The 13213-nt window shown below is 39.1% G+C and overlaps 1 protein-coding gene across 1 annotated transcript in view; it reads right to left on the bottom strand.

Annotated features, from left to right (window-relative positions):
* Window positions 1-9815, bottom strand: part of TMEM45B (transmembrane protein 45B) — a 31299-nt gene extending 21484 nt beyond the window's left edge. The window contains exon 1 of the mRNA XM_006905780.3: window positions 9505-9815. The gene's annotated coding sequence lies outside the window, so the exon portion shown is untranslated. The remainder of the gene's footprint in view (window positions 1-9504) is intronic.
* Between the last annotated feature and the right edge of the window lie 3398 nt (window positions 9816-13213).

Genomic DNA, 13213 nt, shown 5'->3' with positions numbered 1-13213 from the left:
ACAAGCAGGTATGTAAACACAGATGTTTCTTAGACACCGTAAAGTCAACATGTTCCAAACTGAATTCATCTTCCTTCTTCACCAGATCGGCTTCTCTTCTGTATCCCAAACTTGAGTAATGGCTTAACATCCAGTCACTGTTAAAGCCAGAATTCCAGGAGTCATCTTAGACTTGTTCCTCTTTGTCCCTCACTCTGCCCTGCAGTGTGCCAATTTACCAAGAGACTAAAAAATTCTGCTTATTTTGCTTCCCCAAATTTGCTGGTCTTCTCTCTTTCCTTTCTAGTCATACAACAATTATTTCCCTTAGGCTCTTAAAGGCTTTTGCCTGGACTACTACAATGCCTCTAGTCCCACTGCCCATAAATCTTTCCACTCTGCAGTCTGTCATCTACCTACAATGTAAACTGACTACACCACTATGGAATTTAAAATATTTTATTCACTAATCACCACATTCAGTCCACACTCTTTTGCATTACATATACGGTAGTCCCCCTTATCCATGGGGGATACATTCCAGGACCCTCAGTGGACAACTGAAACCACAGATAGTACTGAACCATATATGTTTTTTTTTCCTATCCTATGATAAAGTGTAATTTATCATATAAATTAGGCACAGTAAGATTAACAATAACTACTAATAAAATAGAATATTTATAATATACTATCATAAAAATGTGAGTGTGTCTCCTTTCCTTTTCTCAAAATATATATCTTATTGTACTGTCTACTCACCTTTTCACTTAAAGGAAGTACTTTACGGGTTCTCTACATATCCGAATTGTTGGAATCACTACTCTTGCATTTTGGGGCCATTATCAAGTAAATTAAGGGTTACTTGAACACAAGCACCACAATACTGCAGTAGTCAACCTGATAACTGAGATGGCTCCTAAGTGGCTAATGGGTAGGGAACATATACAGCATGGAGACAACTGGACAAAAGGATGATTCATATCCCAGGTGGGAAGGAGTGGATGGCACAAAATTTCATCACACTACTCAGAATGTCATGCATTTTAAAATTTATGGATTATTTCTGGAATTTTCAGTTTAAAATTTTTGGACTGCAGTTGACCACAGGTAACTGAAATCATGAAAAGTGAAACCATGGTTAAAGGGGTCTACAGTGCCCAGGACTTGATTCTTTGCCTATCTCTCTGGCCTCATCTCCCATTTTTCCCCACCACAAACTTTATGATGTACACTTTGCTCATGCTATTTCCTCTATTTAGTATGTCCTTTTAATTTTTCTTCATCTTACTTACCTTTACTCAGTTTTCAATAGGTGGGCCTTATTTCCTCTAGAAAGCCATCTATGAACCTCCAGGTTGGGCTATATGTCCCAACTCTGTGCTACCGTAGTACCTTATACATATCCTGATTTTTATCACTTACCTTGCTCGTCACATTAAAATTACACATTTACATGTCTTACTAGACTACAGGCTCCTCAGGAGCAGAAACCTTAACTGTTTCATCTTAAACTTCTCATGGCTTAGCACAAAGCTTGACATATAATAATAGTTCTTACATCTAAACTGAACTGATGCAACTTAGACTTAACCTTGAGTCATGAAGAAACTATCTCCTAAATCCAGTCATTTGTAAGGTTGCTAGTACCATTACTTTTTAATGTAATTTTTAGAGCTAGATGAGTCCTTAAAAGACCGTCTAGTACTGTGCCTCTAAGATTGGTATGTGAATAAGCAAAGAAATATCTGAAATCACAGGGCCAACATGGTATATCATCCTGGAGTATTAATTTCACCTAAAGATTTTAGGAAAATGATTTTCATTAAAACATGTATTTTGGGGTAGCATCAATTTTCAAGCATTAAGAGAGACTTCAGCTTATGCCAGGCTATTCTTAGCTAAGCTTCAAGTTGTGGGAGCACACACTTTATAGTGAGTGGTAGCGTTTGAGAATCACTAATTGACAGTGTTTTATTACTTTACAGTGTAGTTTAGTTCTTGTTCTAGAGCCTTCCATACAAAAATAAACAGCCTCAGTGAGACCAAAGCATAGAAATGATCTCAAAAACAGCCACAAGAGAGAGATTTTTCATCCTGGGCCTGGATTAGGTGTGAAAAGGTGTCTGCCTAATAGGGCAGGTCTTTTGAAATTAGTACATCACTGTGCTTTGTACAAAATATTTCTGATAGTAAATAAAGGTAGGGGAGAGAAAGAGAAACAGCAGAACAGAACAAAGACAAGGCTTGGATCGAAGTAGGGGCCTGATCGAAGAGAGCAGAAGAAGTGAAGGACAGTACAGGTGAGGTGTGGAACACAAGGAAAGAAAAGACTCCAAATAGAACTGTGGTTAGAGATGGGATAAGATGTAGTGTATTTGGTGATAACCTAAGAAATTATTGTGTTTTTAGAAAAATGATATGGGGAGTTTTCATCCCTGGAAATTCTACCTGGAAGCCTGGTAGTTTGAGAACTTCACAGTCTGTTTTCATACAGCTGTTCTTTGAGAATATCAACTTTGAGAATAAGGTAGCATCATCCAAGAGGAAGTGACATAAAAAGATGCAGAAGAAACAGAGGAAACAGCAAAGGGACAAGTAGGAAGGGCTCATTTAAAATAGATAATGGGGTCAATTTAATTCAAACAACATTCATCTGGTTCCTATCGTATTGGGCATTGTTCTAGGTGATGCAGGAACAAGCCTGGGCTCCAGCCTTCAAGGAGTTTGCAAGTATTTGAAGGTACCTGGGAAAGAAAAGCCAAAGTAGAAAATTCAGTATCTAATGCCTAGGCTTTCCAATTAAGAAGTCTTTGAAAGTAAACCAGGAATCATTCCTGTAACATACTATCTGGTGATCTAAAACTTTCTTTGCAAGAAGAGTGATGAATCTGCCCCAAGTTTTGATTATCACATGTCAGGCTGCACAAGGGAAAACCATTATGGATTTGGAGTGACAAGGGCAGAAATTCTCTTTCAGATTCTATAAGCTGGACATTCTCTAGAGGTATTAGGAAAATATTTTCCCAATATAGTCTTAAAGAAAAATACTAGCGAATTATTCTTTTCCAACTTAATTAAATCTCCTAACAATGTGTTAAGACAGACACTGCCATGATATAGAGGTTCAAAGGCCTCAATTTATTCTAGATTAATAAGTATTTCATTATAGGTGGGTAATAAATGTTTTGAAAATGGTTATTCCAAAACAATTACTTGTACATGTGCTCACAGGATTTTCATTACCCTAGGATCTCTCTTTTTACTTTTTAATAATAAAAAACTCAGTCTTCAAGGAAGCCTTCTGATAGTCTCTATGTTGCTAATGGAAGAACGATGCATAGAGGGGCACAGGGATGCACAGAAGCACCAGGTACTTCAAAGTAGGCAGAGTCAAGAACAAAGTTCTGATTTTGACTCCTAGACTGCCACTTAACCTACCTCAAAAACAAAAATCTCTACTATTAAACACATTATATAATTAATAAATCTAAGTTATTAGTGACTTTTTCTCAAACAGGAATAAATGGCTAGAGATGGGGACTTTCTAATGAGAAATTGATTATACTAGAAAGCTGCTGGAGACATAATGATAAGCCACCAAAAAGCCTGCTCTGCCTAATCATTCTGCAATGAAGCTTGCCACTCTATAAGACAAACTCCCAGACTGCATTTTAGTACACCGTTCTTAAACATGGACATTTGAACAAAGCTCCAAACATGAAAGGCAGAACCAAAAACAACAGAAAGGCTTTGAAAATATCACATATTATAGTCAGCTGAAGAAAACTTTTAAAATGTAGAAAAAATACAGTTAATATTCTCAGAGAAATATGAGAAGATACTGCATCCATGAAATAAGAACAGGATACTATTAAAAAAAAAAACAAAAAAACAAAGCAACATTTGGAAGCCCCTCCACCATACCACCCAAACAAAAGCCCTTGGGAATTAAGCATATAATGGTAGAAATGTAAAAATTTACTAGAAGGGTTGGAAGATTTATTAGAACTAAAAGATAAGAGATGTTATTAAAAATAGAAGAGAAAAAATAAGAAAATTAGAGAATGGATCCAAGAGTCCCAACATCTCAATAATTAACATAAGTTTCAGAAAGACAGAACGGAGAAAAGTATGAATAGAAGAAAACCACCCAGAACTGAAGAATATAATTTTTACATTGAGAAGGCCTTAAAGGTACCTACAGTGGTCCTAACCTTTTCGGCACCAGGGACTAGTGCTCCTATGAGAATCTAATGCCTGATGATCTGAGGTCAAGCTGAGTTGGTAACTAGTGCTGGGGAGCAGCTGCAAATACAGATGAAGCTTCGCTGGCTGTCTTATCAGGCCACTACAGGTAAGAGGCCTGGGGGTTGGAGACCCCTGACCTAGAACAATGACTGAAAAAAAAAACCCAACCCATTATCAACTAACAACATCAGAAATATCAGAACATGAGAAATAAAGAAAAAAAAATCTTACAAACTTTCAGCAATTCAAATGAAATCCAAGGGATCAGAAATCAGAATGGCATCAGCTTTTCAACAGCACTCTAAGAAGGTAGATGAAAATGGAGCAATACTTTCAAAATTGTGAGAGGAAATTATTTCCAGTTAATATCTTCTACTCAGCCAAATGATCAATTAAATGCGAAGGAAGAAAAATGACATCTTGAATGTACGAGATCTCAAAAAGCAATCAAGTCTTGTGGCACTTGAATTTTATATAATTTTGAGAGCTGTCTTTAAGAAAAAAAATCATAAAATTACAAATACAAAACTGGATATGAAAATGAATATTTATTTAGACTGAGAAAAGTAATCATAACAAATTGGAATCATGGAGGTTTAGGGCTCTTTCTTTTAAAATGTCTTTAGAAAATTTACCAGAAATGCTTCTCAGTGGCAACCTGGCTTTTCTTCCCCACCTGACAGTTTGCAGCCCTTACAGGGGCCCATGAGCTTCTTCAGCTCTGGGATAAATCTGCCTCTGCCTCTGCCTCCACGTGCCGTTTCTCAGGAAGCTATGCTCCAGCAAAACCAGAGAATGAGAAGGGATGGAATCCAAGAAATGAGAATCTAGTACAATTCACAGGGTGGTAGCCTAGAAGCTCCCAGAATCACAAGGGGGTCAGAGAACAATCAGTCCCTGAGAATGGGGGATATGGAAGGTGGAGCAGGGATTTTTCCGAGAAGACAAAAATCAAATTGGCTATTTACTTGATGTTTAACTCTATTGAGAGGAATTTTATCATCCTGTCAAAGTTTGAGCAAGAATTGATAATGAGTACTCAAAAAAACTAAGCAGTTGAAGAAGATAAAGCAATATACTAACTCCAGGGGATAGAAAAAGGTTGTACAAGAAAGGAAGTGTAAAAATCATGGTTTATCACAAGGCTTAGTTGTGAATAATATTTGCGTAGTCATAATAATGTAAACACTAAACATTGCTATGTCATAAAAAATTAGGATGTAACTATTGGGACCTTTCCAGAAAGGAAAGTGAATGTGAGATAAAATAATAGGTGTATGAGGGAGCAAAATTCTCCTCCTTCAAAATAGAAAGTCAATAAGTATTACCTAGAACTGGGAAAAGAAAAAGAAATAGCTAGTAGCATTATTTGGGAATATGGTGATAAAAATGAAAACAAATAAACAACAAAAAAAAACCAGCCCAAAGCATTGAACGTAGTTGCCTCTGAGAGGCAGCTCAATACAGACTCCAGAAAAGACCTTAGAACTTATGACTTTTAAGACTATACATTTATTATGTTGACCAAAATGGAAAATTAAAAAAGAAAGTGATATCCTCAAAGGAAGTGATAGGGAAATAAAATGAAGGTGCCCCTGCTAAACCACCCCAAATTCAGTGTTTTTCAAGCTGTAATCCTGCAACCACCCACATTTCAATTACCCAGAGTGCCAGTTAATTATTCAGATTTATAGACCCATCTCAGGCCTAAATTATCAGCATTTCTTGAGGAGGGCCTCGGATTCTATGATTTTAAAAAGGTCCCCTAGATCCACAGCATTATCTATTGCTTTTTTAGTAAACCAAAGAATAAAACAAACAAATAAATAACTCCACAACCTATGTAGGGACAAAGGGGCAATGACTCCTCAAATATACTAGGGTAGACTCTGCTAGTTGTCTACCCAATCAACATCCACCCTCCCTTTCCTCCTTATTAACAAAATCCTTATTTTGTTGTATTGGCAATGTATCCAACTAAAACACTAAATTCTCTAATGCTCCCTTATAGTTAGGAGTGGTTATGTGACATAGTTCTTATATGAATAAGATAAAAGAAGTTGCCTGGGTGGGGCTTTCAGGAAAGATATTATTATTTAAAAAAGGACAGACTCAGCTGGTATATGCCTTCTGCCCTCTTGATAGGCACAGAAAAGATGGTCGTCTTTCAATGAGGACCAAAGCTGCATGCTAAGGATGGTGGTGCAGGGAGACAGAAGGAGCCTGGACTTCTCACTTCCAGACATCTAGTTTTTTGAGAAAAACAAACTCCTTACTTATTAAGTCACTGGAGTAGAGTTTTCTGTTACTGTAGCTGAATGAAGTCCAAGTGACATCTCACACTTGTTCAAATATTTGTTTGATAGATACTGAATATATTCCATTGAGTGTCTACTATGGGTACTGTGCTAAGAATAACACAATGGGCCATACAAATAAGGCCCTTTCCCTCATGGAACATGGAATAGAGTGGAAGAATCTATAGGATTCAGGGAGGCTATGGTTTGCTGTCACAGACCCCAAAGCAATAGAATCAGTCGAACCAAACTTTATGTATGTAGGAAATCCTCAAGGGATCACATGCCTGAAGGAGCAGTAGTCTGAACATTGGGAGACCTAGGTTTTAGCTGTAATTCTTCAGCAAAGTAGATTTGGGGAAGCAACATAGGGTACTTGCTTAATTTTTCTTGAATCCACTTTTCTTCTTTGGATAATTTTTAAGGCTATCCTCAGCTCTAAAATATAAATATTTTTGTGATTACATTGAACAAAGGTGGGCATGAAATATACCAAACAAGAATGTCTCTAAATTTAGATTCTAAGAGTTCAAGTCAGAGAATATATTAAAGAAATGTGCAGGAAAAACAAATCATAACTCCTCATCCTGAAATTAAAGCAAACAGAACCACTCAGGTGAAAGCTGTGGTATAATGGAAGAAGTTCTGGTTTGAGTCCTGGCTGCCATTTAACAGATGGGTAAGACCAGGCCAGATGCTCAGTATCTCTAAGTTTCAGTTTCCACATTTATGAAATAGGCTATTACTCTTCCCTCAGGGTGCTGCTTACAGAAATCATCTTGCACTCTGTAAAGTTCCCTTATGATCTAATACCAGCAAGATATTGATAAAGGCTTACAATATCTAAATCCTGCAAGGGAAATATATGAGCATGCTTTGATATTTTCAGTTTAATTCTTCACTCAACACAAAAGGCTGATAGATCTTTTATGTTTCCTTCTCTTTTTGACTCATTTTATTTTTACACAAGAGAACAGACAAGAGAAACAAAAACAGCTAAAATTCAAATAATCTCTGTTTGTTTCTAGCCCCAGTAAATATTTGAGGTAGAGGGTGGGCAGTTAAAAGGGAAGCTGAGTTCAAGTGAAGTGTGCAGATTACAGCACTTACCTGTGCCTCTAATTGTTCATATTCAGTATTGTGCAGTATTGTGAATAATCTAGTTTTTGTTTTATGACCTGTCTATAGAAACAAGTATAGATATGAACTCTGTCTATATATGCACTCATTAACTGATGACACAGTAGTGACTTTAGTTCTTGTACCCACAATTATAAAAAGTTTTGCAATAACAGGAACTTTGGCTATGGGAGTGGCTCTACACATGGTAAAACTGCCCTTATCCATTTCAACCAGCAGATGTGTATGAGGAAAAGAGACAATCCTTTGATTATAGCCAACATAGGCAACACCTGTACTTTGACCAATTAAGCCGATGTTAACTTGAACATGGTGGGAAGATAAGAAAGCAGAAGTCTTTTTTTTTTCTCTTTGCTCCCTCTCTCCCCCAGCGCTTGCCAAATCCAATCTCAAAGTGCTATTTGTTAAGATTAGGCAAGAGACATAACCAAGAATATTGGGGAAGACACCAAATAGAAAAACTGGTGCCAAATGTGAGATTCAATAGCTTCACCTAGGCCATCTCAACCAATAGCCACCAAATGGGTGAGGGAAGAATCCACAGGATATAAGGAAAATCACAAAGTATGAAATAAATAAGTGATGGTACTGTTTCCACCTTCCATGGAAGAAGTGAGAGGAAATCAAAGCTCTTTAAAAAGGGAATTGAATGCTTAGTTCCCAAAATACCAGAACAAATAGTGCACCACCAGAATCACGCCTCACTCTGCTTATGTCTGGCACTCTCCCCTTGTGAAACTAAAGGACCATATTCAATAAAGCCTTCACATCAATTCCATATCTTTTCTAGAAACTCTAGGAACAGAGTAATTACATTATTATGAAGCCAACAAATGCTCAGTCACGAAGAACTCAGTCTGAAGTGGGACTGGCTCCATATTTCACAGTGTATCATGATTCTCCCCTACACTGTTGCATACCTGGTTAAAAACAGCACGTGTTTCTTATGAACACTAAGTCATACTACCTATTAAAATGATTGCAAAAATACAGATAAAATTCTTAAGCCATTTTATGAGCCAGACAGAGCAGTGGGTGGGGAAAATGAGAAGAGATGAGGGCAGCAATGGCAGACACAGAAACATGGCAGAAGAGAAAGTGAAGGAAATGGGCATTTCTGTGAATTTTAGGAGAGGTGCCTGCCTAAATTTTCACACGATCTATTTCATAATGCCATGGGTTTCCTTTGCTAAAACACAAATCTTTCTTACATCTAGGGCTGGGTCCTATCTCCAGAGGTTATCTCTCTGGATTCAGACAGGGTCACCTAAACCTATTTTTAGGTCTCACATAAACCTCTCCAACCATTGCTAACCTCACCCCTTAGCTTCTGACATCCTGGCCTATTAGCGGAAGGGGAATAAGGGCTCCGGGGATTTAATCAACCATTCTCCTCTTACTATTAGATTCCAGCTTCTTGGCCTAAAGTCAGCATCTGGTTGGTGCATTTGTGGATGGGAACTAACAATGAGAGACAGTAGGACTGTAAGTGCCCACAGCCACGTGGAGCCCACTGAAAGCTGTACTGGGCCAGACACGAGCCATCACCGCCTGGTTGTCCTCTAATCCTCAGGGTGGAATGGAAAGGAGGGGCTTCACACTTCAAAGCTTCCCTCACCCAGCAACATGGGCGACCCAACTGGCCATGGATGCAGCAAATTGATTCTAGGTCGCAGGCGTTCGGACAGAGGGTCGCGGGCACGGTGGTTGCTTCCCCAACCCTGAGTCCTCCAGCTCCTCCCTCTCCTGTCCCGTCTGGGCCCCGTCCCTGTCCCATCCCTCTCTCGGTTCAAGTCCCCTCTGCGTCCGAGGCCCCTGCCCACAGAGTACATCTCACCTGCGCTGAGCGCCTCCGAGCCGTCCGCTGGCCACTAGCCGTCCGAGTGCCGCCGCCACAGAGCAGGTGCGAGCGAGCGCCCCGCCCGCCTGGGCTGAGCCACTAGCCGGCCCTCCCCGGCCCGCCCGTCTCCGCCCCTGAGGGCTGGGCCTCCTTTCTCAAAGTCCTCACTTTCTTCCTTATCCCCGACCTTCAGCTGAGGTATTCCCGGGCCCCTAGACACTCCCTAAAGTGTATGCTCCAGCAGGGTCCCGACACTGAGCACCGGAGCGGACTGTGACCGACTGTGATCTATAATACGAAGCAATTACAGAGCCTGGGAGGCAGGGAGGACTCAGAATTCTTAAGGAAGACTGTCATATCCTGGACCAGAATCCAGTTTTGTGGCTTAACCTGGGTGTTAACAAGGGTTCCTCCCTCGCTCCCTTGCTCCTTCCCTCTCTCTCCCGTCCGTCCTTCCTTCCGTCCTTCCTTCCGTCCTTCCTTCCGTCCTTCCTTCCGTCCTCCCTTCCTTCCTTCCTTCCTTCCTATCTCCTCTCTCCTCTCAAATAAAATATTTTAGGCAGAAGTAAAACTTCATTTCACTCATCCCCTTCTCTCCCTCCCTGTCTCTCCTGGCCTTTGTCAGGGAAACTATTGTCTTAACATACTTTTGTCCTTTTACTACATGTGATTAGATCTATAAATGTTGAATTTTCATTATTTGTTGAGATTTGCTTTGTGACCCAGTACATGGTCACTTTTACAAATCTTCCATATAACCTGAGAAAAATGCTTCCTTCCTTCCTTCCTTCCTTCCTTCCTTCCTTCCTTCCTTCCTTCCTTCTCTGCCACATGCCAGATAGGCATAGTTCTAGGTGCTGGAGTTAGAGCCACAGAGGAAATAAAGTCTCTGCCTTGAAAGAGCTGCTTTCTACTAAGGAATGCATGATATTCTTTGTAGCATCATGTGGTCTCAATGCTCTCATCTGTAAGTTAAGGGCTGGACTAGTTGAATAGTTTCCCATCCTATTTTTTGCTCATAATCCCCTGTGGAAGTTGAAAGAATGCAAGAGCTAAGGCTGCATCTCAAACCTACTGACCAGAATCTGGGGAGGAGTGCTGGCAGAGGTGGTGGAGAACCTCCCTTCCAGATCTCTAAGATGCCTTCCAACTTATCCATTGTTGAGGGCGCTGGAAACCAAGAAAGTCTTCCTGGAAGAGATGCTGTATTTTAGGTTTTAGAGAAAGGCAAAGGTTATACACCAGCAGGGTGGAAGGGGAGGGGATCCCAAGTGTAGTTTCTTTTGATCGAATAGCTTTTTTTTTCTATGAAGTCAAAGGAAGGTACTTTTGAGGGTAAGGCATAAACCTGAATGATTTTTTCCTCTATAAAGGAGTGAATGAGGCCCCGTGGAAGTTGATAATTGTAGAGGGGTGCAGCTGTTAGTTAAAAGGCTAATGGAGCCACATACTTCAGATGGATAATATGCCAGAGCCAGAGCTGGGAGAGCAACTTTTTAATTTCCTATCAACTTGGGAATTTATTTAACCACGAGGCCTCATCATGGCATTTGCTCACACATATTCATCTTTGAATGAATGATAAGATGGAGTCCTGGATGTCTGTTACCCTGGAAGATTCTGTTCCTATTCATTAGATCCCTGACATTTTCAAGCTTTCCCTTAAGTAAAGTTTTCTTTTCCTCTGAGGCTGTGAAGATGAAACAAATGTGTGACCCGTTAGTTGTAGTTACTGGCGGGTAGAGAGGTTCTTTCTTTCTTTCTTTAATTAATCAATCAATTAATTAATTAATTTTTGCTTTTTAATTTTATTAACGTTTTTTTGATACAGAATTTACTCCTGGGCCATAAGTTTTTGTTTCTTCATTTTCTTCTGGGATATCTTTTTCTTCTGTGCAAGCTCCTCTTCTGGTTTAGGAACAATCTTCTCTTTTTCAGTAGGGATCATCTCAGTGTGGCAGGGAGAGCTCATGTAGGGGTTAATTCGCCCATGAGCTTTGTAAGTTCTGTGCCTCATCTTGGGAGCTTTGTTCACCTGGATGTTCTCAGTGACTAGAGAGTCTACATCTAAACCTTTAAGTTCAGCTTTACTCTCTGCATTTTCAAGAACGTGCAGTGAAAATTCAGCACTTTTTTGAGCCACAAACCCTGTGGCCAGCCCCACTGTTTGGCCTGAGTATACCTACCAACTCCACCATTGTAACCATGGAATGGCATACATTGCTTCTGTAAAGTGATATCCTTCATATAGTTCTTGGATATGCATACCCTTGATTGCCTGGGAAGTTTCACAACTGTTCTTACAGTAAACATGAAGATTTGAACCTCTTGATTTGCATGATGTTGCAGGATATTCTGGGTCAAGTGACAGTGAACCATTTTCGGAGGTCACCTCAGACCGCTTATGGGAAAAATGACGCTCCTTTTTTATTATTATTTTTGTTTTTCAATGATAGTTGACATTCAATAGTATTTTATATTAGTTTTAGGTGAACAGCACAGTGCATAGACATTTATATAATTTACGATTAGTACCCACCTGGCTCCATACATAGTTATTACAATATTGTCGACTGTATTCCTTATGCTGTACTTTACAACCCCATGACTATTGTTAATTACCAGTTTGTACCTCTTAACCCTTTCGCCATTTTCACCCAGTCCCCCTACCCTCCTCCCATCTAGCAATCATTAATTTGTTCTCTGAATCTACAAGTCTGTTTCTGTTTGTTCATTTATTTTGTTTTTCAGATTCCACACATAAATAAGATCATATGGCATTTGTCTTTCTCTATCTGACTTATTTTACTTAGCATAATGTTCTCTAGGTCCATCCATTTTGTTGTAAATGGTAAGATTTCATTATTGTTTATGGCTGAGTAATATTCCATTGTATAGAAGTACCACATCTTCTTTAAATTCCACTACTGGGTATTTATCCAAAAAAAAAAAAAAAACAACAACCCAAAACACTAATTCAAAAAGATATATGCACCCCTACATTCACTGCAGCACTATTTATAATAGCCAAGATATGGAAGCAACACAAGTGCCCATCAAGAGTGATGCTTCTTAACATTGAAAAATTGGAAGTAAGAAAATTATCTCTGCCTCAAATTATAATATCCAAGTGCCAGTTTTCACAAAATAAGTTTAACCGTCTTTAACTTGATCTGTAAAAATAACTTAAACCAAATAGCTTAAATCAAACAGTTAACAAAAGATAAATTTCTAGTATGTCAATAACTATAAATTGACATAGTAAGAACAGCTAACAACTATTATAAAGCTATTTTAATATAATATTGGAGCAGATTGGTGTCTAGAAATATCCAATTATTTGTGGGTCTTAATAAACACAAGGATGAAATTTTAATTCAATGGAAAATGGTTTATTTTATAAATATAGCTGACATAATTGACTATTCTTTTGGAAGATCTTGCCATAGAATTGCTTATTATCCAATCTTTCCTTGGCCACTATGGTACTAATTGGGCACATGGCCACTCAGAATGAGTATGAGTTTTCCCAGCCTCCCTTTTAACTAGGATGGGTTACATGACTAATATCAAGACAATAAGCTATGAGTGGAAGTGGTACAGTTTCCTTTTAGGTGGAGTCCTGAAAGAAAATGGGTGTGCCCATCTTCTCACCTCTCCTGTTGACTGGAATGAGGACATGGCAGTGAGCCATCTTGGACTATGA

Source organism: Pteropus alecto, unplaced genomic scaffold (genome assembly GCF_000325575.1).
Source record: "Pteropus alecto unplaced genomic scaffold, ASM32557v1 scaffold210, whole genome shotgun sequence".
Lineage (NCBI taxonomy): Eukaryota > Metazoa > Chordata > Mammalia > Chiroptera > Pteropodidae > Pteropus > Pteropus alecto.
Note: the sequence above shows the minus strand (reverse complement) of the source record. Positions and strands in the feature narration are given on the sequence as shown.